Here is a 26948-nt window from a genome sequence, read left to right on the forward strand (position 1 = left end):
AGCTTTCACTGTTATGCTGATGATACGCAACTTTATATTTCCTCGAAGCCTCATGAAACACAGCAATTCCATCGAATAGTGGAATGCATAGTCGATATAAAAAAGTGGATGAGTAGCAATTTTTTATTAATGAACTCGGACAAAACTGAAGTGTTACTTATCGGACTGAAAACCGCCCTACGTAACAACCAAGAATACTGCTTAACTATTGATGGATGTTCCATAAAACCCTCATCTTCAGCTAAGAATCTTGGCTTTATATTCGATAGTACTCTGTCATTTGAGAACCAGGTCGCCAACACCTGTAAAATTGCGTTTTTCCATCTTAAAAATATATCTAAACTACGTCATATGCTGTCACCATCAGATGCAGAGAAGCTTATACATGCCTTTATGACATCAAGACTAGATTAATGTAATGCACTATTAGGTGGTTGCCCTGCAGGCCTATTACAAAAACTCCAACTGGTCCAAAATGCAGCAGCTCTAGTTCTTACGCGTACAAAAAAGTATGAGCATATAAGACCGGTTCTGTCAACCTTGCACTGGTTACCTATAAAGCATCGCATAAACTTTAAAATCTTGATTATTACCTATAAAGCCTTGCATGGTTTAGCTCCTCACTACTTGAGAGAACTTCTAACGTATTATAGTCCATCACGTGCACTACGCTCTCAGCTGTCAGGTCAGTTGGTAATACCTAGAATCTCAAAATCAAGTGCACTAGTTAGATCAACCGGAACCGGGGACACTTCCAATAACAACTGATGCATTTGTTGCATCAAAGAGTGCAGAACAGTACTCTACTCTCAGCCAGTCTTGTCTCATTGTTCCAAGGTTACCAGAGCGGGCAGGATTCAGTCCAAGGTTACCGGAGCGGGCAGGATGCAGTCCAAGGTTACCGGAGCGGGCAGGGCGCAATCCATTCCCAGACCTGACAAATGCTGGACGAAGGACGTGGCGACTCTACAAAACTTCAGTCGCTATTAGATTATTATTGATAATTTTAAATCTAACTTTTTTTATTTTGCCTTGTTGTGCAAGCACTGTCGAGCTTGTGCAGAGGCAGCAGTTTTTGCCAGAGGGGAACTGGAATCCCCTGGTAAGGGCCTGGTCTCCCTCTGAGGTTTTTTTTCTCCTCCAATGGAGTTTTGGGTTCTTTGCCACCGTTTGCATACTGTTTTGCACTGTTTGCCTGGCCGGGGGGGCTGCTAGAATTTGATAGTCTTATTTAATTAACACTGCATATAGGAATTTATTGTGTGTCCGATATTTGACCTGTGTTTTGACTTCCATAACCTTTTATGTTTTACTTATAGTCAATGTTTTCTTGTACAGCTGCTTTGTAACAATGAAAATTGTAAAAAGCGCTATATAAATAAAGCTGACTTGACTTATAACCCTTTCAGTGAGAAGCACAATATCAAAATTAACCATATCACAATCCACACTGCAGTCTGCATTCCTCACGGACAGTGCACAAACATATCTCTGAATCGCGGTAATGTGAAGCACATTATATAATCACTTTGATTGGCTATCAAAATAAAAGGCTTCAAACTCAAATACCAAAATGTACACAAAAAAAACCTCAACAAAAATGAACTACACATAACATCTGCAAGACATCTGCAATACGTCTACTAAAGATCTGTAGATCTGGAAACATCTGCTGCGTAAAAACATCTGCTAAACATCTTAGAAAGAGCTGTTGTTCATCTTCTAGATGTCTATATGACGTCTGACAGCAGACTTCACCAAGTAGTATTGCAAATGAGCAAACTATTTGTCTTAAAGATTTAAATGCAGACGTCAAATAGACGTAAGCCAGATGTATGTGTTCTTTCAGGGTAGTTGAACAGTCAGCTGCTATCGAAAGAAAAAAAGTTTTTTTATATGGCAAACTGCCTGTTTTACCCTGACTCAATTTAAAATAATGTCCTTATAACAAGAACAAATGTGCTTTATGCCTTCAGACTCATGGTCACACTTAAAAGTATTATACATGCTTCATCAGGTAAGTTGGAGTGGATTTCAAGTTTGTATGTGCATTGGTAATGGAGCATTAATAGTTTACATTGGCCAACTGTAAAGTCTGTCAACCGAAGTGCCCTCGTGCTCCACCAGATGGCACTCTCATCAACACTCCAACTATCATTACACTACATTCCCCATAAGACTTTTATAGTTGGGTACATTTCCCATAAGCCTTAGTCAGTATTACATTCACCTCTCTCTATGAACGCAGAAGTAAATGATGTGATGCATGGGCGAGGCTAGCACCTTTTTAGGGGTGCTTCAGCACCCCTAAAAATGAGCTCAGCACCCCAAAAACTTAGAGTAAGAAATGTTGTTATTCAAAAATAAAATTCGTCTAAATTCGTTAAACAATGTCATAAACACACTCCGTAGTTTGTGGTTTAAAATGTATATTTTAAGGATGAAAATGAAAACATCCCCGCTTAGCAAATGGTGTCATCCTCTTCTCTTCTTCTACTTTTCCTCTGTACCTGCACCGCTCAGCGCGACCGTCATCCAGCGCGAGACACACGCGGAGTGAGAACCCGTTATGTAGTGTTGTGAATCATGTAAGTTGCTCCAAAGCTGTGTCTTACACTTCTTTCCTTTTTACCTAGAGTTTGCGAATCCACCGATTGCGAATCCATATCGGTGAGTACTGGAGTCAGTATCCTGAATCACCATGGTACACCTATAACAAGTGTTTATATTCTGACTATTTTAGTCCAGCGGGTCGCCGCCGCTGTGGAGTAGCACAGGACCCGGGTGACTCGTCCATAGTCATAAACGGAGAGAAGTAGCGCCGGTTACAATGTTCTTCCGCAAGACGCATGCAGCGTGAAACAAAAACAGCAGCGCGACAAATAAACTGCTAATCTGTGTAGTGCGTACGTGTGTCTCTGTTGTTAAAGTTTATCGTTAATTTGATACTCATTTTAACAATCGGGAGTCAGGTAAACATGACGTCACGTGCGTCTTTTTTTGGTCAGTCGTCATGGAAACATGAAGCCCTGGCGTTTGGACCAGAGTAAAATCAAACGACAAATGTTTTTCTTACCTGAACCCGGCTAACTCCTGAACTCCCAGCATTACTCTCTCTCTCTCGCTCTCTCTCTGTGTGTGTGTGTGTGTGTGTGTGTGCGTGCGTGCCCTGCCAATGAGCAATGGACATACGACAGTTCTTTAAAAGAAAAAAGACCGATTCAGGTCAGAGACTAGGGACAGTCCATAATGACCTTGTTTTTTTTGTTCTTCTGAAAAGTGTTAAGCTAAAGTAACAGATAATGCAAACCAGCTGTTGTTGTATCAAATTACTTATCTAGGCAATGGTCTCCTGCTTTCATTTATTTATTTCAAACCCACAATGGAGAATACAGCTTCTTTTGTGAAAGGAATTTGTCATTTCAAAAAGTTTCTAAACCCAATAATAATAAAGTCATTTAGAATGACACACATCTGTTTGCCTTTCAATCACATCCTTAGAATCTGTAAATGGTCTCCATAACATTTTTGTGACATGACAAACTGACCTCAACTCTCCTGCCTACAATATATTTGTGCATGATTGTCAGTGCCAAGGGGAAGAGAGGGAAATGGAGAAGGTGAAGGTGAAAGGGAAAGCATGCAGGAAGAACCAGGTGAGGAAACAACAACAATAAATTTACATATAGTGAATAGTGGCAAGCAAAACAGTAACTACTCATACTTCTATACTAACTCACTGGCATTAAGTAGCCTATATTACATTTATTGGAACATTATTTTGCACCACATTTTTTCATAATAAAGGAGGAGGAAAGCAAGAGGGAGAGTCCATAAGAGATGAGAGGGAATTGACTAGTGAAAGAAATGAAGAGACAGAGGGAGTTCATCATAGAAACCACCAAGCCAAAGCAGCAGAGACAGAAGAGAGCTGTTCAGACTTAGGGGATAAGGACACTGGTCCTAAACAGTTAAAGCTGTCTCAATACCCTCATACTCAGTTTGACACACAAAAAAGAGCCTTTCAAGAACAGTGGTTCAAAAGTTTCAGATGGCTGGAATACTCAGCTAGACAAAATGCTGCTTTCTGCTTTCCTTGTAGGGTATTTGGCAAAAATATCAGAAAGGATGCACTTGTTAATGATAGAGTTAATAACTGGCAAAAGGCACTTAGCAAGTTTCAAAAACACGAAACAACACAGTCACATAAGGACAGTGTGGTTTGTTGGAACACCTACAAAGCAAGCCTGTCAAAAGGGAATGTTGTAGAGTAGATAGAGGCAGCAAGTACCACTGAAATTAGTGAAAGAAGGCAGTATCTAGAGCGTATTTTGGCAGTAACCTGGTTCTTGGGGAAGCAAGGTATAGCGTTCAGAGGTCATGATGAAACGCATGAGAGTCACAACAAAGGCAATTTCCTAGAGTGCATGTCACTTTTGACAAATTTGATCCCTTCTTGCAGAGATACACAGCCCCTTCAAACACCACATACCTCTCATCTGATTGCCAAAATGAGATGATAGAGTGCTGTTCACAAGAACTTACAGAAAATATCATCAGTGAGATAAAGGGAGCAAATATGTATGCCATTATGGCTGATGAGGCCAGGGATGGAAAGACAGAACAGTTGGCACTCTGTGTTAGATTCGTGTCTGGTGAGGGTGCCGTCAAAGAAAGGTTCCTAGCCCTTGCAGAGGTGTCACAGTTTGATGCTACTTCGATAACAGGTGCAATTGAAAATCAGTTGGTAAAGAAGGGAATTGATCAGTTGAAATGTGTGGCACAGACATATGATGGGGCAGCTGTCATGAGTGGGGATGTTGGGGGTGTACAAGCCCATTTAAAAAAAAAGCACCCTGAGGCAATTTATGTGCATTGCTATGCACATGAGATAAATCTTGTTTTATGTCACACATGCAAAGCTGTCTCTGAAGCCACAGAGTTCTTCAACATGCTGGAAAGTCTCCATTCTTTCTTTAGTGTCTCCCTTGTAAACCACCATAAGTTTGTGGACACTCAAAAGAAGTTAGGGTTGCAGCCAAGAGAACTTGTGCAGTTGTCAACTACACGCTGGGCATGCCAGCTTCATTCAGTGACTGCAGTGATTGATAATTTCCCTGCTATCATTGAGTGCCTCTCCACAATCAAGACACCTACAGCAGTTGGATTGAGGGCAAAACTCAGTAAATTCTTCTCAGTGTATTTGCTGATGGTTTTCCACACTCTCCTGTCTGTAACTGCAGGTTTACACAGATACCTACAGAAGGAGACAATTGACATTGCCCAAGCAGTGACATACAAAAATGCAGTGACTGACACCATGAAGCAGAAACGCAGTGATACCACTGCTGCAGAACTGTACTCCAGAACAAAAGCTATGTGTGAGGCAAACCAGATAGCAGTAGAATCATCCTCGGGACAGAGGCGGAAGACAAAGAGAATGGATGAATATGTTGTTGAGTCAACTTGTGGGGCAGGCAGTGAAACCTGTGGCTCTTCAGAGTCTGAACATCTCAAGAGGAAACTTTTGTTTCCTTGTCTGGATCGAATGATCTGTGAACTTGAGAGACGTTTTTCTGGTGTGAATGAGGATGTGCTCAATGGAATTCGGGTATGCAGTCCAACCTCAAGCCATTTCTTGTCTGAGCCTCATCTGACAGCACTGGCTCTGCATTACCATATTGAACTTAAGTCAGAGGAAGTGATAGTAGCAAAAAACTTTCTGAAGCGCAAGAGTGAGGCTGGAACAGTTCAGGACATGCTAGCAGTGTACAAACTCCTAGATTCGGAAATGTTCCCTTCACTGAAAGCTGTGATGCAGGTTGCCTTGACAATACCAGTTAGCAGCTGTACATGTGAGCGGTCTTTTAGTGCCTTGCGTCGGGTACATACATGGCTTAGGAGGACCACAGGCCAAAGCAGACTCCAGCACCTAGCTGTGATATCTATTGAGAAGGAGTTGCTAGATAAAATTGAACACCAAAGGGTCATAGACAGGTTTGCCACCCTCAAAGTGCGGCGACATAGATTAAGTCTTCCAACGTAGAGCCAAATGGGGATTCAGGGGAAGTACTTCAAGATTTTCCTCTTTTTTTTATATCTTTACTTTCGAAATTACTTTCAAGACCTCTGTAAATAATCTGGAAATGTTGCACTTTTTGGTTTTACTTTCTTTTTCTTGATGTGAAGTTTGTTTTATTATTATTTATTGATGATTGGTTTCTGAAAGTCCAGACAGAGGTGCAACCATATATGTTAGAGATAATTTACAGAAGATGAATTTCATTTAATGTCCAAGAATCTTTTACTATGTTCAATGACAATAAAGTTAAATCTAATCATTTTCGGAGTTAGTTTAATCAATGTTAAAATGCTAAAGTTATTTTTCAATAGACATATTTTGTTTTTGTGTGAAAAGAGGGTGGGTGGTGGCAGTGGGGCTCATTGGGTGCTCAGCACCACTAAATCTCTGACCCTAGAATCGCCCCTGATGTGATGTACTTAATTTTTGTCTTGAAACTTCCATTTTATTTGCTGGCCAGTTCAAAACAATCACACACATCCTTACCATATCGCAGACATAAAGCAGTGGGCGAACAAATAGTATGTCAGAATTATCAGTATTCATAAAACAGTAGTCGAGAAATATCCGGGTGGTGGACAATTTCTCACAAGATTTGGACGTTTATATACTAATGTCCGAATACATCTATATAGAAGGAGAAAGCAGTACTTGAACAAAGTAGTATGTCCGAATCGTTCATTGATAATTCATGAGTCGCAGAGAAATTCAGGGGATGGGACAGAAATGTGTGCACAGCCCACAAAACAGTCACAGCCAACTTTCATGTATAATTAAATATGTTGTTAATTCTTGTAATGCTAATGTAACATTAACATTGGCCTTGCTTTGTTCTTAAATTGACTGTGTTGTATATAGAGCATATTTTAAATGTCCGGTGTGTACTTTTTGGGATGATCTAATGATAGAAATGCAATATAATATACATAACTATGTCTTCAGATGTGTAAAAAGACCTTACAAAATGAAGCGTTATGTTTTTATTTCCTGAGAATTTGCCATTTTTATACACGGTGGGTGTATAACCTTGCATAATTCGCCATGTTCTGTCAACCGTCACATTCGAAAGGGAGGGGTGAAATGAGTGGTTGGTTGCAGATATTACTGACTGGACCTTTAATTCATACAATTTAAAAATTAAGCATTAATATTGAGCTTATTTTCAGCAGTTTATTTACGTTTGTGTTTAATATGTATATATTTGCCCCTTACAATATTATATTGCTTCAATTGTTTTTTAACTCGCAGATATAAAAAGACCTGCTACATGATAATAAAAGCGGGATTATGTAGTGCCTGAGACAGGTCAGACATGCAATAACTAGTTAGATTTAAAATATATAACAACTTCACCTCTCACACAGCCAGCAAGCTAGTGACCAGGGGATCTACCCCCACTTTTAGGGGGATCATGTGACCCTTCCACAGCGATGCACGCTTAGTCCTTTGCACTGCTCACTTTGCCAAATATTGTATAATCCTTTCAGTACATTTTTAATCACTCTCTATATAGTCCACTATGAGTACTACAGCAGTTAAAGACAGTCGTAAAAGAGAGGTTGAGCAATCGCCAATAAAGAAGAAATTCAAAGATTCCGCCATCTCCAGAGAGGATCTTGATGCTGCTATATCTAATGGTATCATGCTAGCAATCAAGAAGCAACAAAGTCATCTGGATTCGGTTATGGCTTCGACAGTCAGAGGAGCGATAGACTCTGTATTGAAACCCAGCACTAGCCCCTGTGCGTTTTTTTCCCTTGACGTGGAAAAGGCCTTTGACAGTCTGGAGTGGAACTATATGTGGGCGGTTCTACAATGTTTTGGTTTCGGTGAACATTTCATCTCTATGATCAAGACACTTTACCACTCACATGAGGCATCAGTTCTGACTGGATATATTATCTCTCCCTCCATTCCCTCTACAGCGAGGAACTAGGCAGGGATGTCCACTTTCCACCTTACTGTTTTGTTTATCCCTTGAACCACTAGCTTAAGCCATTAGGAAATCTGAAATAACACAGACAGGTAAGATTTAAAACGGACAGCATTGCTTAAGGTACAACTAGAAGCTGCAAAAAGAGACACTGGAGGCCAAAGAGCAAACAAGCTGAAAGGGGACAATTTCTACACACACACATCCTTGTAGCATAACTGAAGTGACTTAAACAATAATATGGTGTTGTAAGGTCAAAATTTGTTGTTACTGTTTTGAGCAAAAATCCTTTGGATGTCCATAATCTGTCAATGCTCAGCATAAATATTACTCTGTAGTAAAGGATAACTACAGTCAGGGCCGCTGCTAGCCATTTTGGTGCCCTAAGCTTAATTCCATTATGATGCCCCAAGAGTCTGTTAGTTTAGCCCAAGCAATCGCCAGCTCATTAAGCATGAACCGCTTGCCTGTCCCTGAACCAACCATGTTCCGTGGTGACCCTTTACAGTTTACAGATTGGAAGCTGTCATTCATAGCTCTTATAGACAGAAAACTCCTCCCACCAAGTGAGAAGATGTTTTATCTAAAAACTATCTTGCTGGAGAGGCGCTGTAATGGAAATTTTCTAATCTTGCCTCATGATATGTCTATGTTCTATGTTTTCGGAACGTTATCATGTTTTTCTCAATACGCGTCATACCACTCTGCCTTTGCCCTCGAGCAGGGGCCAAGATGTTCTGTTTGGAATAACGGGCATCACTTCTCGTAAACCAGCTCGGGATTCTTGCTAGGGTGCAAAGGGAGGGGTTGTCACGTTTTAATATATATACTCTGTGTGCAGGAGGAAAGAGCGCCTTTTCTCTGCACCATGCTTATTGCTTATGATGCAGATTAAACGACAATAAAATACCTTGCAAAGTACTTCCATTTTTCTCTGTGTATTGCGTTTGTCAAAAGTTGACTCAACCTAGATTAAGGAATAAGAAAATTCCACAACAGCGCGCAAAGCTCTATAAGGTTTCTTCTATCGAGATTCGGAAAGCACATACAATGGAGCATGGGAAGTCTTACAAGACAGATATGGGAACCTGTTCATAATACAAAAGGCTTTCCAAGATAAGCTCATTAGATGGCCAAAGATCAACACAAACAACCCACTAGCACTACAAGAGTTTGCTGACTTCCTCCAAGGTTGCAATGAAGCGCCATTAATTCCCCACGTCAAAGGACTAGCTATCCTTAACAATTGTGAGGAAAACCACAAGTTACTCAAAAAACTAACAGAATGGTCCGTGCGCAAGTGGAGTCGAATTGTTATAGAGGAACTTGACTCATCCGGAAACTATCCAGATCTTGCATGCTTCACAAAGTTCCTGAGCAAAGAGGCACGGATAGCCTGTAACCCTATTGTTTCTCTATTGTTGATGAACTTAAGGGCCACTAATGAAAGAACACCAAAGAGATCCAAAGCTCTCAACACAAATACACAAACAAAGAGTTTCACTCAGGAGAAACAAGAAACAAATGGCTGTAAACCAATATCACCTTACTCCGTATGTCAAAGTGAAGCTCATAACGTCACCAAGTGTCCCAACTTCGCAGCAAAGTGTGGTGAAGACAAAAGGGCATTCATCTGTGAAAATCGACTTTGCTTTGGGTGCTTGAGGAAGGGTCACATGACCAAAGATTGTAAGAGATGACACACATGCAACAAATGCACCCGTCGTCACACCAACCTGCTTGCACGATGACAGGAAACAAAGACCTGTGGAAGCTCCACTTCCACAGAAACCATGCAAGCTTGGAAACGTACAAGGTCATATCCCATGCATCAATACAACATGCTTCCGCTACCTCAAGTATCGCCCCAGTCCTTGTGTCTTCAATACAAGAGCCACACAGAGAAGTACTTACATACGCAATACTGGACACAAAGAGTGACTAAACATTTGTCTTAGAAGATGTACTTGACAAACTGAATGTTGATGCCTAACCAGTCAAATGAAAATTCATTACTATGACGGTTATTGATACAATCATATCTAACAAGAATGTCCATGGTCTACAAGAACGAGGACTGCACTCTAAGAACCACATCCGATTACAACAGGCCTATAGCCGTGACTTTATCCCGGTGGACAAGTCTTATGTCAGGATCCTGCCTTCTCATGTCTTTGTAGTGTATGGATCATTGAGAGGAATACCATAACCCCCCCCCCACTCCCTTTTGTTCTGGTTCCTTGATTGCCATCATCAAAGGGCAAACCCTTTTGCTTCTCCGTGGGGTATTTACTACTCCTAAGCTTCAAAGCAGGCAAAAGGAGATATGAGAAGACCCTGTTTGCATCTGTAGTTTGTCCAGAGTCACTTATCAAGATTTCAGCTAAGTTTTATGAGAAGACCCCCATCACCTTCCACAGACAAAGACAAGTTACTTTCCCTACAAATGTGCCACCGTCTAATTGGGTCAGTCACAGCTACAGGGCGTGACCTCCTCACAACTTAAATAAGAGATCACTCTCTTCGCTCTCTCTTCCTTGTTTTTTACCTTTGGACCTGCCTCGACCAGAAACCAGTTCTTGGAGTCTCTTCGGAGATTGCCTTCACCCCCATCGGGGGGTGGGAGAAGGAACAATGGACTGCGGCCTACCACTGAGCCACGAGGCCAGAACTTTTCCATCGAGATCGCATCCTGTAACCAATTGCAACCTTGCCATCCCTCCAAACGCTACGGATACAAATACAGCACAGAGCTCGCAAGTATTCCGTCCTATTCATAGAATAGCTGCGTTAAGTTTGTGCCTCTGTTAAAGATGTTTTATTGGTGTTCAGATGCTACTCTCCCTGCTAGTCTCACAATCTATTCTTCTCACATTTCTATCTCTCCTCTCTCCATATGTGTATTCATGTTGTGTGTTTGTATTTGCGATCGTTAAGTGTACCATTTAGATATAGTTTAATAAACAACCATATATTCATCTGTGATGGGTTTCTGTGATCAAATCTCACAACGCAAAGTAAATTCAACCGTGTTAGATCCAGGCTACCTCTGCTCCTCTGCCTATTCTTCACCCTTGGGGAAAGAAGGGAGGCAGCCCATAGCGCACTGATCCACCTAAGAAGGGGAATGGCGCTATGCGCAGGCGTACGCCCCACGACTGCTGGTCTCACCTGTTGGCAAGACTCGAGCTGCCGAGTCCCCACGGAGGTTTGCAAGCCTCTGCGAGGTATAGCGTAGCCCAACCCGCAACTCTACAGATGTCTGCCAGAGAGGCGCACTGAGCCGATGCCCACGAGGAGGCCACACCCCGAGCGGAGTGTACCGTCACTCAAATGGGCACGGGCTAGGATCGGCACGCCGTAGTGACGGCGTGTGCGATCCAGCGCGACAAGTCTCCTCGGAGACAGCACTCCCGTTGCTGACGTCCAAAACAGACAAGAGCTGCTCAGGGCCTTGAAGCCCTCTGTGTGGTTCGAGTAGAGGCGCAATGCGCTTACTGGACACCCCACGTACAGGTTGGGTCCTTCTCCCGGTGTGGGAGCGCCTGCAAGTTCACCACCTAGTTCCCAAAAGGGGGGCGGCGGAATTTTGGGCACTTAAGTCGGCCGGGGTCTCAGGATCACGCCTTGGTCGTCACCGGGCCTGGACACGGAATGCTTGCAGGTGCCTCACCCTCTGGATGGACTCGAGCCCCAGCAGGAGAGCCAACCCCCCTCGCAGAACGAGGAAGGGGCTCTCGGCAGGGCCCGAAAAAAGGGGACCCAAAGGTCCACCTTAAGGTCCCAAGAGGGTACGGGGCGCAGACGAGGCCTTAGCCCCTCGCGCCCTAGAAGAACCTAATAATCAGGTCATGCCGCCCCAGAGGCTCACCAGCAACTGGTACGTGATAACCGCGACAGCGGGTACCCACGTTCCAATGTGGAAGGGGAGATTACTCCCCAGCCTCTCCTGCAATAGGACAGTTCCTGAGCGAGCAATTCCGCGGGTCTTCTCCTCGAGAAGAGCACCAGGACGAGAAGGGGCGCCACTTAAAGGCATCCAGCCTTGTGGGCATGGCCCTTGCCTGAGTGACAGTCTCCACCACTGAGGGGGGGTAGGTCATCCAGGAACTCCTCGTCCCATCCAGGAGCCAGACCCAGAGGTCCGGCTCGAATGCCACAACGTGTCCATCCCCTGCGAGTAGGCCCTTCGCCAGGGGATTTGGCCAGGGGGAGTTGTCGTCAGGAGTATTAGCTCCCAGGACCAAGTGTAGTTGGGCCCGTAAGGCGCAACTAGCAGCACTTGATACTCCCTACCCAGACCTTGCACAGGACCTGCGCAATGAAGCTCACTGGGGGAAACGTAGTTCGCTTGTCCCGCGGCCAGCTGCGCGCTAGGGCCTCCGTGTCGAGGGGGGAGCCTCGACCAGGGAGTGCCCAGCGGCACTGGGTGGTGTTCAGGGAGGCAACAGGTCCACCTGTGCCCGCCCAAACCACACCCAAGCCGGCCGCAGTGGTGGAGTCGTCACTACCCACGAGGTGTCAACTGACGAGAGAGCGCTTGGCTGTCTGGTTCAGGACACCCGGTGGGCGTGTGACATGCCGGGGCTTTTCCACCTGCTGTCTCCACTGGAGGCTGCGCGCTAGGGCCTCCGTGTCGAGGGGGTCCTCGTCCAAGGAATGCCCAGCGGTACTGGGTGGTGTTCAGGGAGGCAACAGGTCCCCCTGTGCCCGCCCAAACCACACCCAGGCCAGCCCGCAGGGGTGGAGTCATCACTTCCCACGGGGTGTCAACTGACGAGAGAGCGCTTGAGCAGTCCTTGACAGCGCCACCAATCAGCCGACCTTGCGAGAGGGGAGTCGGGAAAGTGGCCTTTCTCGACATCGCCCACCTGCGCAAGATTGAGTCCGAAGTATCTTTCCGGGCCACTGATGTGGACATCGTCCGACCCAGCCTGCGCTGCCACCGTTGTCCCCGGAGGGCCAGTCGGCGGCGGCACTAGTTGGGTCAGTCTTACCCTGTGGGGCTCTCTTTAGCGCCCTGGCCTGCAGGATGGCCATGGCGTAAGAGTGGAGGCAGCCTGGTCCACGGCACTGCCAGCCTCAACACCAGAGATGTCGAGACCTTACATGCCCTGGACGGTGAGTCTAGGTCAAGCTCCCCAGGTGGCCGCCGTCTGCGGATACCCGCGACTGCATGCTCCACCCAGGGTGCATTGACATAGTCCCTAGCTGCCTCCCCGCCCCGAGGGAAGAGAGGGCGATAGAGTCAGCTAGACGGAAGCGCGCCGAAGGGGGCGCTCCAGGTCTTACTGAACTCCTTATGCAGCTCGGTAAAACTTGGCACTTGAGTCGGGCAAGGCTTGGAGTCGCGCCCGGGCCCAATGTGCGAAGTACCCAGCCGCGAGCACCAGGGCTGCGGCGTACCGCAAACCGACGCTCACGGCGGTCCGAGCGAGCATGGCTGACATCTTGACGTCTGCTCTCACCTGTGCTCGACCTCCCGAGGGAGGGAGCTTCAGGGAATCGCCAGAGTCTGATGCCAGCAGGTCGCGCTCCGATGTTGCAAGAAACACCTCATCTCCACGGCTCGTGTCCGAGCGCATGGCTGAGGAATAAGATGGCTTAGGACCATCCTTGGGGACTGCTTAACAAGCGAGACGGGGCGCGAGTGGTCCGCGAGCCGACCGTCTGACGGATTAACGCTCACGATAATCCCCACATCACCCTCGCTGCTCGCCGCCGCTGACGGCAGGGCCGTAGCCGCTGCGGTCACAGAACGGGAAGCAAACGAGGTGGTGGCTTGCTCTTGACAGAACATAGCCACCGTGACGCAACGTCTGAATAGCCATCCGCCCGCAGTGACGCAACGTCTGACTAGCTGTCCGCGCGCAGTGACGCAACGTCTGAATAGCCATCCGCGCGCAGTGCGGGCAGGACGAATCCACGAGGCTGCAACAGTGGTCGGACCCCCGAACACCTGCGGCAACCACCGTGTCCGTCCCCGTCCTCGATGAGTGTACTGCACCCAAGAGATCAGCGGGCAATGCCACGCTGAGGAAATTGCTCTTTTAGAAAAATACCTCAGGAACTGCCAGGACGCCCCTTTTATACCCGGATATCCGGGGACGGAGCCCGGCATGCAAATTTCATTCGCCAATTTCATTGGCCTTTTCAAAATAGTCAGAGATGATTGGTTCTCAAGGGCGAACCCCATCTGTCGGCTTCGACACAACGTCGAGAGACCGACAGAAAGGGAACATATTATTTTCAGTTATGACATAATATGTGTTCTCTCCGGTCCCGTCTCTGGCCCCGCCCCTCTCGTTTCCTTGTTAGCTTCCCCGAGTGTTTCAATACCCGCACCTGACCCTTGCTAATTATCCTTTGTCTGTCTCCCTTTAAAACGTCCTCGTGTTCATTATCCTGTGCTCGTTTGTTGCATTTCGTGTGCGTCGCGTTGAGTGTTTGCCTTGCATTGCCTGTCTTGCATTGAGAATACGTGTTCACATATATTCTAGTCTTTGTGAGTGTTTTTGTTTATCCTGCCTGTTTTTGCCCCATCGTGGGAAGTTTTTGTTTTCAGTTTTGGGTTTTGGATTTTAGTTTTGTCTGTGTTTTCCCCCATCGTGGGTGTTTGTTTTGTTCCTGTTCCATTAATTAAATCCCTTGTTAACCCCTAAATACTTGTGTCTGCCTGCATTTGGGTTCTTCCGAAAGATCTCTCCCGAGATCCTGGCATCTTATGTTCCAACGAAGGAAACAGACTTACTCTGGCCTCATCTCAGCCATTTGACAGATAAGCCCCTTCACCCCCTCAAGACTGTGATGTATGGCTTTTAACTGGATATGACTGTCCAGCAGCACTAGCTCCTCTTGAGGTTATCATTGGAGACAAAAATCAACCATTTGCCCAGAGATCAAAACTAGGACGGAGTATCATAGGCTCATCAAATCCTCACCTAGACAGACAAGGAAGTCAGAGCTCTGTGCATCGGCTCACAGTAAAAGAACTGCCAATTCAACCGATGACAGATGTTCTAAAAGCCCTAGAGTCAGACTTCATGGAGAGAACTTATGAAAATAAATATGTGTCCCAGAACGATGTTCATTTCATACAGTTCCTCAGCAACAACATCACGCAGAAGACAGACGGACATTATGAGATGCCCCTCCCTTTCAAGGGCAACAGTCGACCCAACCTTCCAAACAACAAGAGGCTAGCCACAGTTCACCTGCAATGCCTTAAGAAGAAGTTAAAGACCAATAAACAATATTATGATCAATACAAAGCATTCATGGAAGAAACAATTAACAAGGGTGATGCAGTGCCTGCCCCTACAACATTTGCAGGAGAGACTGAGTGGTACCCTCCGTATCATGAACATCTATCATCCCAGAAAACCAGAAAAACTGACAGTCGTCAGCTAAATTCCATGGTGTTTCTCTAAACGACACTCTACTGACTGGGCCTGATCTTATCAATCCTCTGGTAGGAGTTCTCTGCCGCTTCAGGAAGGAGGCCGTTGCGATCATCTGTGATATCGAAAGAATGTTTTATCAGTTCTCCGTTACTCCTGAAATTCCTCTGGTGGAAAGGTGGAGATTTGGAGAAGGAACCACAGGAATATAGGATGGCGGTTCATCTCTTCGGAGCTGCCTAGTCTCCAGGATGTGCCAACTTTGGCATAAAACATCTGGCACGGCAACACAAAGCTACCTATCAACATTTGTGGAGAAAAACGTCTGTTGACACCATGACTCGCCTCGAGACCTGCCCGAGAGGGACTCCGGCCTGTAAAAAAGGTCATTGAAGGCCAGGGGGTTAGGATGCGACGGCAGAGAGGTCTGCTGCCTGTGTGTCACGCTCTCCAGGGAACTCGTCTCTGTAGCCAGTGCTGGAGCGGTATCATGTGCATCAACCCGAGGGGGACCACCCCCGCCGAGGATGCCATGTGACCCAGGAGCATCTGAAATAATTTTTGGGGGACCGCTGGTTGCTGTCTGAGAAGGCTCAAACAGTTCAACACTGACTGTGCTCGTGAGACGAGGTGGTGAAATTTGAGACACAGAGTAAGTTTTATTCACGAATAAAGAGAGTCCGACTAAGCCACCCTAGGGATTAACCCCAGGGAAAAATACTCAAACCATGAGTAAAGCACACAGGTTCAGTTCCCTCATAGAAGTAGACAAGAGACGTGAGTAATACAAAAATACAAATGTTTATTAATAGGAAATTCCTTTAAAATGTTAGACGGGACATTGAAACCCCACTTCAAATAAAACAAAAAGAAACACATACAGACCAACTTGATATGGAGCAGTTGTAAAACAAAACTAAAAACCGGCAGGGCTGAAGCTCCCGACGGCAGGAAGCACTGGGGAGTTCAATTCTACGGGGCACACTTCCACACGACACTCACACCCGTGCAGTTTAATCAAACTATCACACACTCAAGTGTACACTGCACACGATAAAGGACCAGCACCAGAAAGAGCAATCCACTTGTTGGTCACCTGATTACTACGAGACTTTAACTCAGTAGATGTTCACACACACCAATAGGATTTCACAAATAGATGGTTGATCACAGATATCCCAAGCTATGAGCAACTTAATGCCCTTACAATAATAAGGATCAGAGAGAAAAGCAAATAAATAAAACTAAACAAACCGTACTGCATGTGTGACCTCTGTGTAATGTCTCCTGCCTGATAGAATTTCTCGGACACCGTCAGGGTTGTGGTAACAGCAGGTTTATTCTACTTCTGCATCTGCATTCATAACAAAGGGTAACAGTGTTGTAAAGTCACCTCATGTGGACAAACAGCGCATGCTCTGTCTCAGGGAAAATCCTCCGTTGCTCTGAGGATTACCCATAATTCTACTCTTAAAGCTCTACACAAAAGTAAAGTACAGTTTGACACATGGATTTGATCGTATAGTGGATTTAAACTCGTATAAACAAAATAATTAAAACACACCAAATTGTCCCTCTTAGTCTTACAATGAGGAAATAACATAAACATAAAATAATGTAATAACACAGATTTCCTACAGTTACCTTTCCATTTTATGTTAACAGTTATGTAACTTCCTTACAATTCAACACACAGGAGGCAGACGAACAGCAGAAAATACCTCAATCAAACATCACAACACTTTATAAGAACATATGATAACATACCTGCATTCATAACAAAGGGTAACAGTGTTGTAAAGTCACCTCATGTGGACAAACAGCGCATGCTCTGTCTGGAAAGACGGCATCATGTCAAAGTTAGCTAACTATACTGGAGACTTTATATCAGATAACCAGATGGTTGACTTCATAAAACATGGCGAAATTAATCAACAACACATTAAATCTAGCTGAACATTAAATCTATGCTTCTCAAGTGAGTTAACATTGTTTATTCCACGGACATTCACAGACACGTTACCTCAGGGAAAATCCTCCGTTGCTCTGAGGATTACCCATAATTCTCCGTCATTACTAGCGTTCGCTGCAGGTACAACTTTATGACAGCAGGTGGCACAATAATCCCATTTAGTAGGATTTAACATGAATCCTTTTTAACTATGTTACATACACCCCCCTTAAATCCTGCTAAATTGGGGCACAATAAAAAAAACTAAACAAACAAAAAAAAAAAAAAAATTCCATTAGATACCAAACAGTTGTTACATACTAGGAGCATAATGAGTTTCAAGTCAGTTAGAAACTTTCCGCCTGGGAATAAATTAGTAAGGGGGTAGCTAAGCCCCATACCAACAAAGACACAAAAGATGCCGTGTACACCTCTCATATTGTAAACATTTCTCAAAAGCAGATTCTTGTCAAATACCTCAGATAAACTAGTGCAAAAACACTTAAGACATATTGCTTGTGTATGTATCTATCCAGAAAACATATTCCTCACAAAAGAAAACAAAGAATCAACTGTTGAAGCTGAGTCATCTACAACCTGTTCATTCATCTCACAAATGAGTCGAACTGGGGGCTTAACAGGTCTACCTGCCCTAGTGCAGAGTGGAGGTGGCTGTTTGCAAACTACATGGTCCTTTGTGAATGCACCTGGCTGAGCGTCACTTGCATGTTCAGGGAAGGGAATACAATGAGCTCTTTCCACTGAGGGTGGGGAGGGTCCTACCTCAGACACCACACATTCTACTGGGGGTCCAGGGGAAGGTGATTGCTCAGCAGATATTGATGAAACAGGGGTTTGCAAAATCTCACTCACAGCACGTGGGACCACATTCAGTTCATTTTCTGAGAGAGAGGCGCTCACAGCTACAACAAGTGAGCAATTGGGATGGCATGCTGTAGGATCCTCATCCATTTGTAGTAACCACTCAAGTGTCTTTGTCTCACTGTCCTGCACGTCAACAGGAACAGCAGGGTCACTTCGTCCACTTTCATTATCTGATGAACAGCTTGACTCCAGAATGTCGTGGCCTCCTGCTGGGAGGAAATTCACCGGGAGTAGGAGGTTTCTGTGAACAACTTTTTCTCTGGAGGTCACTGGGTCCCTGATACAGTACACATTGATTCCAGGTTTCACAGACTTCACTTCATAAACTGTGGATTCCCATTTGTCTGCAACTTTCCTCTTCCCTCTCTCACCACGATTTGCAAGCAAAACTCTGTCACCAACACTGAGGGGAGACCCTTTTGCCTTGCGGTTGTAGTTCTTTGCCTGTCGAGCCTGCTCTGTCCGACTGTTTTCATAGGCAATGCGTGCAGCTTCAGACAGGTCACGTTTCAACTTAGACACAAACTCACAGTGGCTAACAACAGTATCACTGGGGAGGGCATGCTGGAACAAAACATCAACAGGCAGACGTGGAATCCTTCCAAACATAAGAAAGAAGGGAGCAAAACCTGTTGTCTCATGCTCAGTGCAATTGTAGCAGAATGTCAGCATCTGAAGCATTTGTGGCCACCTGGCTTTGGAATGGGCAGGCAGGGCCCTTATCATGTTCCCAAGAGTCCTGTTGTATCGCTCGACAACTCCATTTCCCATAGGATGGTACGGGGTAGTATGCGATTTCCGGATACCAGCCATCCCCAGGAGCTCTTTAATGAGTCTGCTCTCAAAATTGGCTCCCTGGTCCGAATGGATGCGTTTTGGGAAGCCATATATACAAAAGAACTCATTCCACAGACGGCGGGCAACCTGCTTTGCTGACTGATTCTTACAGGGGAATGCATGTGACAGCTTCGAAAAATGATCCGTAACAACTAAAACATCCACACACTTCTTGTCCGACTGCTCAGCCGTCCAAAAGTCGATGCACACAAGTTCCATCGGCTCAGAGGTGCAAATACTTTCAAGAGGGGCACGGTCATTGGGCTCTGGGGTCTTCCCAACCACACAGCGAAAGCAGTTCCTCACATGGTTGATGATGTCATGTTCCATCCCTGTCCAAAAGAACCTCTGCCTGGCAAGAGAGAGTGTGCGAGCCTGTCCCTGATGACCAGCTGAATCGTGGAGGCCGGAGAGCACCTGGGCCTTGAGGGAGTCTGGAACAACAAACTGATGGATTGCCATGTTCATTTGCCTGTCTTTCTTTACTTTGTACAACATACCGTTTTTGATGGAGAGCTTGGCCCAGTGTCTCAACATTTTAATCACTCCACGAGACTCACTGGCACGTTCACGTCTAGTGGGCCTCCTGTGACGCTGGATGTAAAAGAGAATCCTGCCCAAGACGTCATCCTGTTCTTGAAGATTAACCAGTTCACTTCTTGGTAGGGAGGCATTCTGGTCGACACTGACAAGTTGAGGGATAGCTGGTCCCGTGCCTCTCACTCGGCTAACACCTCCAGAGTCATGCGCCTCCAGCACAGCTGAAACATCCTGCAGGGAGAGAGACCCCTGAGGGGGGGGTGGGGAGACAGCATCATCTATGGACTGATCAACAACTAACTGGCAGTTAGCAGCAGTATATCTAAATGCATCTTGTACCGTTTCGTCCACCATTCCACCCACTTGGTTCAGCAATGAGGCATACGTTTCACTTACAAGACGATGGCCTATGCATGACTGGACAAATGGCTCCCTACTTAGTGCATCTGCAACCACATTCTTTGGCCCAGGGACATAGCGCAGATCAAAACTGTATGCTGCGAGCTTTGAAACCCATCTCTGTTCACATGCATCTAACCTAGGTTTGGTCAAGATGTATGTTAACGGATTATTATCCGTCCAGACTGTGAAACGCCGTCCTTTCAGCCAGAGGCTAAACTTGTCGCAGACCGCCCATTTAAGAGCGAGAAACTCCAACCGATGTGCTGGATAGTTTAGCTGGGAGTGTGACAGAGTCTTGCTGGCGAATGCCACTGGTCTGGCAACATCACCATCAGGAGGCAACTGTGAGAGAACGGCTCCTATGCCATCAAAGGAGGCATCGACAGCGAGGATGAAAGGTGCATTAAAATCTGGATGGGCCAAGGTGACACTATTCACAAGCTCATGCTTCAAAGTTTTGAATGCTTCCCTGCACTCAACAGTCCAGTCAGCTGGAGACAGTCTAACATTGCCCTTCCTGAATTTTGGTTTATGACCTCTCCCTCTTTTGTGTGGTGTAGCAGGTTCAGCCACAAGGCTGAACAATGGCTTAGCTTTAGCAGAACATCCCTCGATGAAATGGTGGTAGTAAAGAACCATTCCCAAGAAAGATCTGATTTTCTTAGCACTCGGTGTCTTCATATCAGATTCCATCAGATCATCTTCCTGCACATCATTTATAGCTTGCACTTTACTCGGGTCTGTCTTAACACCATCTCCACATATAATGTGTCCTAAGAACTTAACAGACCGGCGAAGAAAGTAGCACTTCTTAGGTGAGAGCTTCAAATTGTTGGCAGCAAGACGTGAGAAAACCATCTGCAGACGTTCAAGTGCAATCTGTTCAGATGGCGCGTAGACCATAAGGTCATCCAGATAACATAACAGGCTTGTAAAGTTCTCATCACCAAAAATGGACATCATCATTCGCATAAAGGTCGCAGGACTGTTTGTCAGGCCCTGAGGCATCCTGTTATATTCATGGAGGTCAAATGGGGAGGAAAACGCTGTGAACCTTTTGTCGTCTTCATGCATACTGACGTTGTAAAACCCTGACGTGAGGTCCATCGTTGAAAAGAACACATTGCCACCAAGTGCAGCGAGGGCATCTGTCTGATGAGGCAAGGGATGTGCGTCTTTCACTGTTCTTGCATTCAACCACCTGAAGTCATTACAGATGCGAAGATCACCACTCGGCTTGACAACCAGGACTAGAGGAGATGAATACTCACTCTGAGATTTACGGATTATCCCCAATTCCTCCATTTCATTTAGAGCAGTCCGAAGCTTGTCATAATGGCATGGAGGAACCCGCCTGTATGGAAGTCTGAATGGCTTGTCGTCTACTAGGCGGATTCTGTGTACAAAATCGGTTGCCTCACCGCAGTCCATTTTGTGCCTCGAAAAGATGGACTCATACTGCTCAATGATCTGCAGCAGTTTATCCGTCCACTCAGGGGAAACTTCACAAGAAGAGAGGTTCAATTCCTGCAAGCCCATGTCAGTCAAAATTTGTGATATTTCAGCCTCTGACCTAGGTGCCGGCGATGAGCTCTGCGTGAACTGTGCACTGGAGTGGATGCACTTTGGCTCGTGAAAGTCCTGCACAGAAAGACAAGGTGACACATCTGCAACTTTTGCATTCTTTTTGAGTGTGAGTGGTTTTTCAGTAGGATTTACTATTTTGACTGGAACCCAGCCATCTCCCCATAATGAGGTGACAACTCTCCCCACTAGAATTTGAGCAGGTCTGGCTTTGGACTGAGTGGGCTCAATGGTGACTGTACTTCCCACCGTAGAAACATCAGACGCAGGGAGTTTAGCCCACACCAAATGTTCAGACATTGGTTGTAGTGTGACACATCTCTTGAGCTTTGCCGTGCCGATTTTAAGTGGCGTTGCTACACATTTGTCGGAGCAAGACAACAGAGATATCAATTGGGGCAAGTTATCAGCATGGGCACTACTTACTTGGGATGTGATATTTTGGCTCCCAACAGTGTCTTTCATCTGTGAAATGAGCCACTTGATGGCGTTATTGCCAAGGATCATGTCATCGGTTTGGCCTGGCACCACTAGAACAGGAATTATCACCTTATAGCCATAAACTGATGCAGTGAGGTCGTACAAGGCAGAAGGTGTGACCAGATGACCCCCACAACCAACAATAACAAAGTCCTCAGCTGTTTTCACTTCAATGTTAGGAATAGACTGTGAAAGTTTTTTGTTGGCTGTTTCACTTAGTGTACACGCCATAGAGCCACTATCCAGCAGTGCTCTAAGAACATGACCACTATCAGTTGACACCTCTGTGTAGAATAGGCTATCAGTTTTTGAAAGTCTTTGCAGGCCTTGCACAATCAGTGTTTTTTGTGGTGGCACCACGCGGCTGTAGGCGTGACACAATGTTTCATAATCATTGAAGTCTGTCAAATCCAAGGTGGGAGGCTCACTCACTTGATCTGCGCTGTCCTCCCCTGTGCACAGATCATTCAGTTTCCCTGCTGAAAATGTGGAGGAGGACGTCTCCCCTCTGGGCAGTTGCGTCTTGAATGGCCAGGTAAGTGACAAAGGAAACACAGTCCGTTCTCCCGACAGTGTGTGAGGGCAGAGTGTGAGCTGTCATTACATATGGAACATGGCATGTCTCTTAAGCCCTCAATCTGTGGAAGTCTGCTGTTGGTATTTGTTTTTTTATTGGCTCGAGCATAACCTGGACCCTGAAGCAAAACCTTCTCTAACATTCCAATCAACCTTTCTAGAGTGGAGGTGTCGTGACATATAGCTGGTTTCTGTTCTGGGATGTCTGAAACGAATGGAGTGTTAGGATTAACCTCGACTTTGTTCATGCTGATTTGTCTACTCCTTTCTGTAGAAGACCGGAGTCCCTTTTCCAGGTGGAATTCATCTAGCACTTCCTGAACCTCACGAGCTGACCACTTATCAATCGTCTTGGACCTAAAGGCAAGAGCTAAATCTCTACTGGGGCAGTGTCTGATGAACATACGTGTGACTTCAACGCTGGGGTTATCAAACGTTTTACCTTGCTGTCTAAGGCAGCTAGCAGCATCATCAGCAGCTCTGTTCAGTCTGAGCCAGTACTCATAGGGGTCCTCTTGGTCATTTGGCAGGGTAGAATAAAAGTCAGCTAGGGGCATTGAGGAGCAATGGCTTGAGCCAAAATTACATTTACATTTACATTTATTCATTTGGCAGACGCTTTTATCCAAAGCGACTTACAAGTAGTTTTTTTTTTTTACAGTGTCACATTACTGAAGAGCAATCAGGGGTAAGGTGTCTTGCTCAAGGGCCCTTCAGTCATGACCTGCTGGTACTGAGATTTGAACCAGCAACCTTCTGATCACAAGCCCAACGCTCTAACCCCCAGGCCACAACTGACCACAAAATGTTTGCGCAGGAGCCCGTAGATGGCCTGTGGGTTATTCTGGACATCAATTTCACCATTTCTTATCCCAAATCTCACAACATCCTTTGCTCTGCCTCTCAGGTGGACAATAATCTCCTCAGCTTGATTTTCCAGCTGAACATTGCTTTTTCTTACGTAATTTTTCATTAATTCCTCCCATTCATCAACAGCCAGTGCATCTGAGCTCTCTCCTCGGAAAACGGGTGGGTCTTTGACTTCTCTCCGAGTGACCAACTGGACTTGGGAGAGATCTAACGTGTTGACGGGCAAAGAGGCTTTTGTATTGCATGTTTCTTCATGGCTATCATGCACAGTAGCTGTAGGGCTAGATGTGTTGAGGTGTGACATAATGCTATCAGCTAGCTGCTTCCCTATCTGCTGCACAATGGTGCTCATTTGATCAACCAGTCTCACATCCTCAGGGGGAGTGTCAGGAACGGATGTACTAGTGCACTGTGGTGGTTGTAACTCAATCATAGGCTGACTCTGGGGCATCACTACATCCCTATGTCTAAATGGACTGTGAACAGAATCCTGACCAAAATATGTCTTATCCCCCCCGTGATGGTCACCCCATGAAAATGGAACAGGTGTGCTATGTAGCCCTCTACCTCTACCAATACCTAGAGGAGTCATTTCAGAGGTAGTAAATTTACTGAAACTCATACTGGAACCCTTACTTAAACAAAATGACAGTTTTTAAGTAAATATGGCTGTTAATAACTAAATAAACATGCCAGTCAGATACACTGATGGAGGAAGTGCAGCTCCACAACGATGCAGCGGCAAGAAGACATCAGTCCCGGTCCGGCGTAGTCATGGACGAGTCACGGCACCAATGTGACCTCTGTGTAATGTCTCCTGCCTGATAGAATTTCTCGGACACCGTCAGGGTTGTGGTAACAGCAGGTTTATTCTACTTCTGCATCTGCATTCATAACAAAGGGTAACAGTGTTGTAAAGTCACCTCATGTGGACAAACAGCGCATGCTCTGTCTCAGGGAAAATCCTCCGTTGCTCTGAGGATTACCCATAATTCTACTCTTAAAGCTCTACACAAAAGTAAAGTACAGTTTGACACATGGATTTGATCGTATAGTGGATTTAAACTCGTATAAACAAAATAATTAAAACACACCAAATTGTCCCTCTTAGTCTTACAATGAGGAAATAACATAAACATAAAATAATGTAATAACACAGATTTCCTACAGTTACCTTTCCATTTTATGTTAACAGTTATGTAACTTCCTTACAATTCAACACACAGGAGGCAGACGAACAGCAGAAAATACCTCAATCAAACATCACAACACTTTATAAGAACATATGATAACATACCTGCATTCATAACAAAGGGTAACAGTGTTGTAAAGTCACCTCATGTGGACAAACAGCGCATGCTCTGTCTGGAAAGACGGCATCATGTCAAAGTTAGCTAACTATACTGGAGACTTTATATCAGATAACCAGATGGTTGACTTCATAAAACATGGCGAAATTAATCAACAACACATTAAATCTAGCTGAACATTAAATCTATGCTTCTCAAGTGAGTTAACATTGTTTATTCCACGGACATTCACAGACACGTTACCTCAGGGAAAATCCTCCGTTGCTCTGAGGATTACCCATAATTCTCCGTCATTACTAGCGTTCGCTGCAGGTACAACTTTATGACAGCAGGTGGCACAATAATCCCATTTAGTAGGATTTAACATGAATCCTTTTTAACTATGTTACACATGGAAATAGAAGTAACACAACAAAAGAAAAGAAAAGGTTTAAATAACAAAAACAACAAAGGGCAGCTAGCTCCGCTGCAAGCGGAAGCTTAATAGTCCTTCCACATAAGGCAGAGAGGTATGAAGCGTGAAAATATAACGCCACGATTACAAACAAGCGAGCAGTCCCCTTTGTTTACGGTGATGGTCGCGTATAAACTGGCCGTATAAACTGCAGCACTTTAACCGCAGTGAACAATCACGGCATAGAACGAGAGGGAGATTGCTCCTTATTTATTCTCAGAGTTTCTACTGTTGGGTGATTTGAATTATGATATGCTTAACCCTCCATACACCCTATTATCTAAGCTTGATGCTCTAAATCTTATGCAGATAATCAATGAACCTACTATATCTAACATTAAATCGGACTAAGGCACTCTCATTGATATCGCCCTAACTAATTTACCCTCTAAATTCTCGTCCGCTGTTTTTAGTCAGGATATTAGCGATCATTGCCTTATTGTAAATGTAAATGTAAATGTAAAAATGTTGAACTAAGCATAGATATAGTCCTTGGTATACCTCAGACCTAACCAACCTAAGCCAACATAAAAAACCCTTGTGGTGTGCTGCATTAGCGTCAAAATACCCTCATGACCTGCAATTATTTAAGGAGGCAAGGAACCAGTACACAAAGGGAATGTCAGAAACGATAAATCTAGTTTTTTTAAACAAAAAATTGCTTCCTGCGGTACAAACTGGGACACAATTAATTCCATGGAAGGTAATAACAATCCTGTCCAGCTGCCCACTGCTTGAAGATTTGAAAACACTATCACCACCAGCAACTTGGCAGCAAGTCCTCCATTATTGAGAACCTTAACAAACACTTTGTAAGGGCTGGACATGCTTTCCATCTGACACCTTCTGCCATAGTTATAAACCCATCACTGCCCACAGTGCCCTCAGTCAGTCCACCACTTTTTTCTTTTGCTCACATCCAATTTAGATCCTTTATTTTTTAAATTAGCTGCTCTGATTATCGCTACACTGACCACTGCCATTTTTAATCTTTCTATCGACACTTCCTATATTCCGAATGACTGAAAAGTCGCTGCAGTAATCCCTATTTTCAAAGGGGGAGATAAATTAGACCCTAATTGCTACAGATCAATTTCCATTCTGCCCTGTCTTTCTAAGGTCTTTGAACACCTTATCAATAAACAGATCACTAACTATTTTGAATCAAGCCATAGCCTCTCCGGTATGCAATTGGGCACACTCAAAGTCTTAAATGATATCATATTTGCTATTGACTGCAAACATTACTGTGCAGCAGTTTTTATGGACCTGGCCAAGGCTTTCGACTCCGTCAACCACACCATCCTTATTGGTAGGCTAAAGAGTCTCGGTCTCTCAAACCATTGCCTCGCCTGGTTTATTAATTATTTCTCAGATAGATTTCAGTGTGTCAAATCAGAGGGCTTGCTAACTAGCCCGCTGGCTGTCTCTACGGGGGTCGCACAAGGTTCAATTCTTGGCCCGATTCTATTTTCGATATACATCAACAATGTGGCCCTGGCTGCAGGTGATTCTTCGATACATCTATATGCAGATGAAACTATTCCATACACCTCCGGCCTTTCTATGGATGGATCGACCTCCCTCTGCACCTTCCTAAACAAAAAATGTTTTCACCCTGGATTGACTTGTACTGGAAACTGT

This window comes from Barbatula barbatula (assembly GCF_947034865.1).
Source record: "Barbatula barbatula genome assembly, chromosome: 21".
NCBI classification, from domain to species: domain Eukaryota; kingdom Metazoa; phylum Chordata; class Actinopteri; order Cypriniformes; family Nemacheilidae; genus Barbatula; species Barbatula barbatula.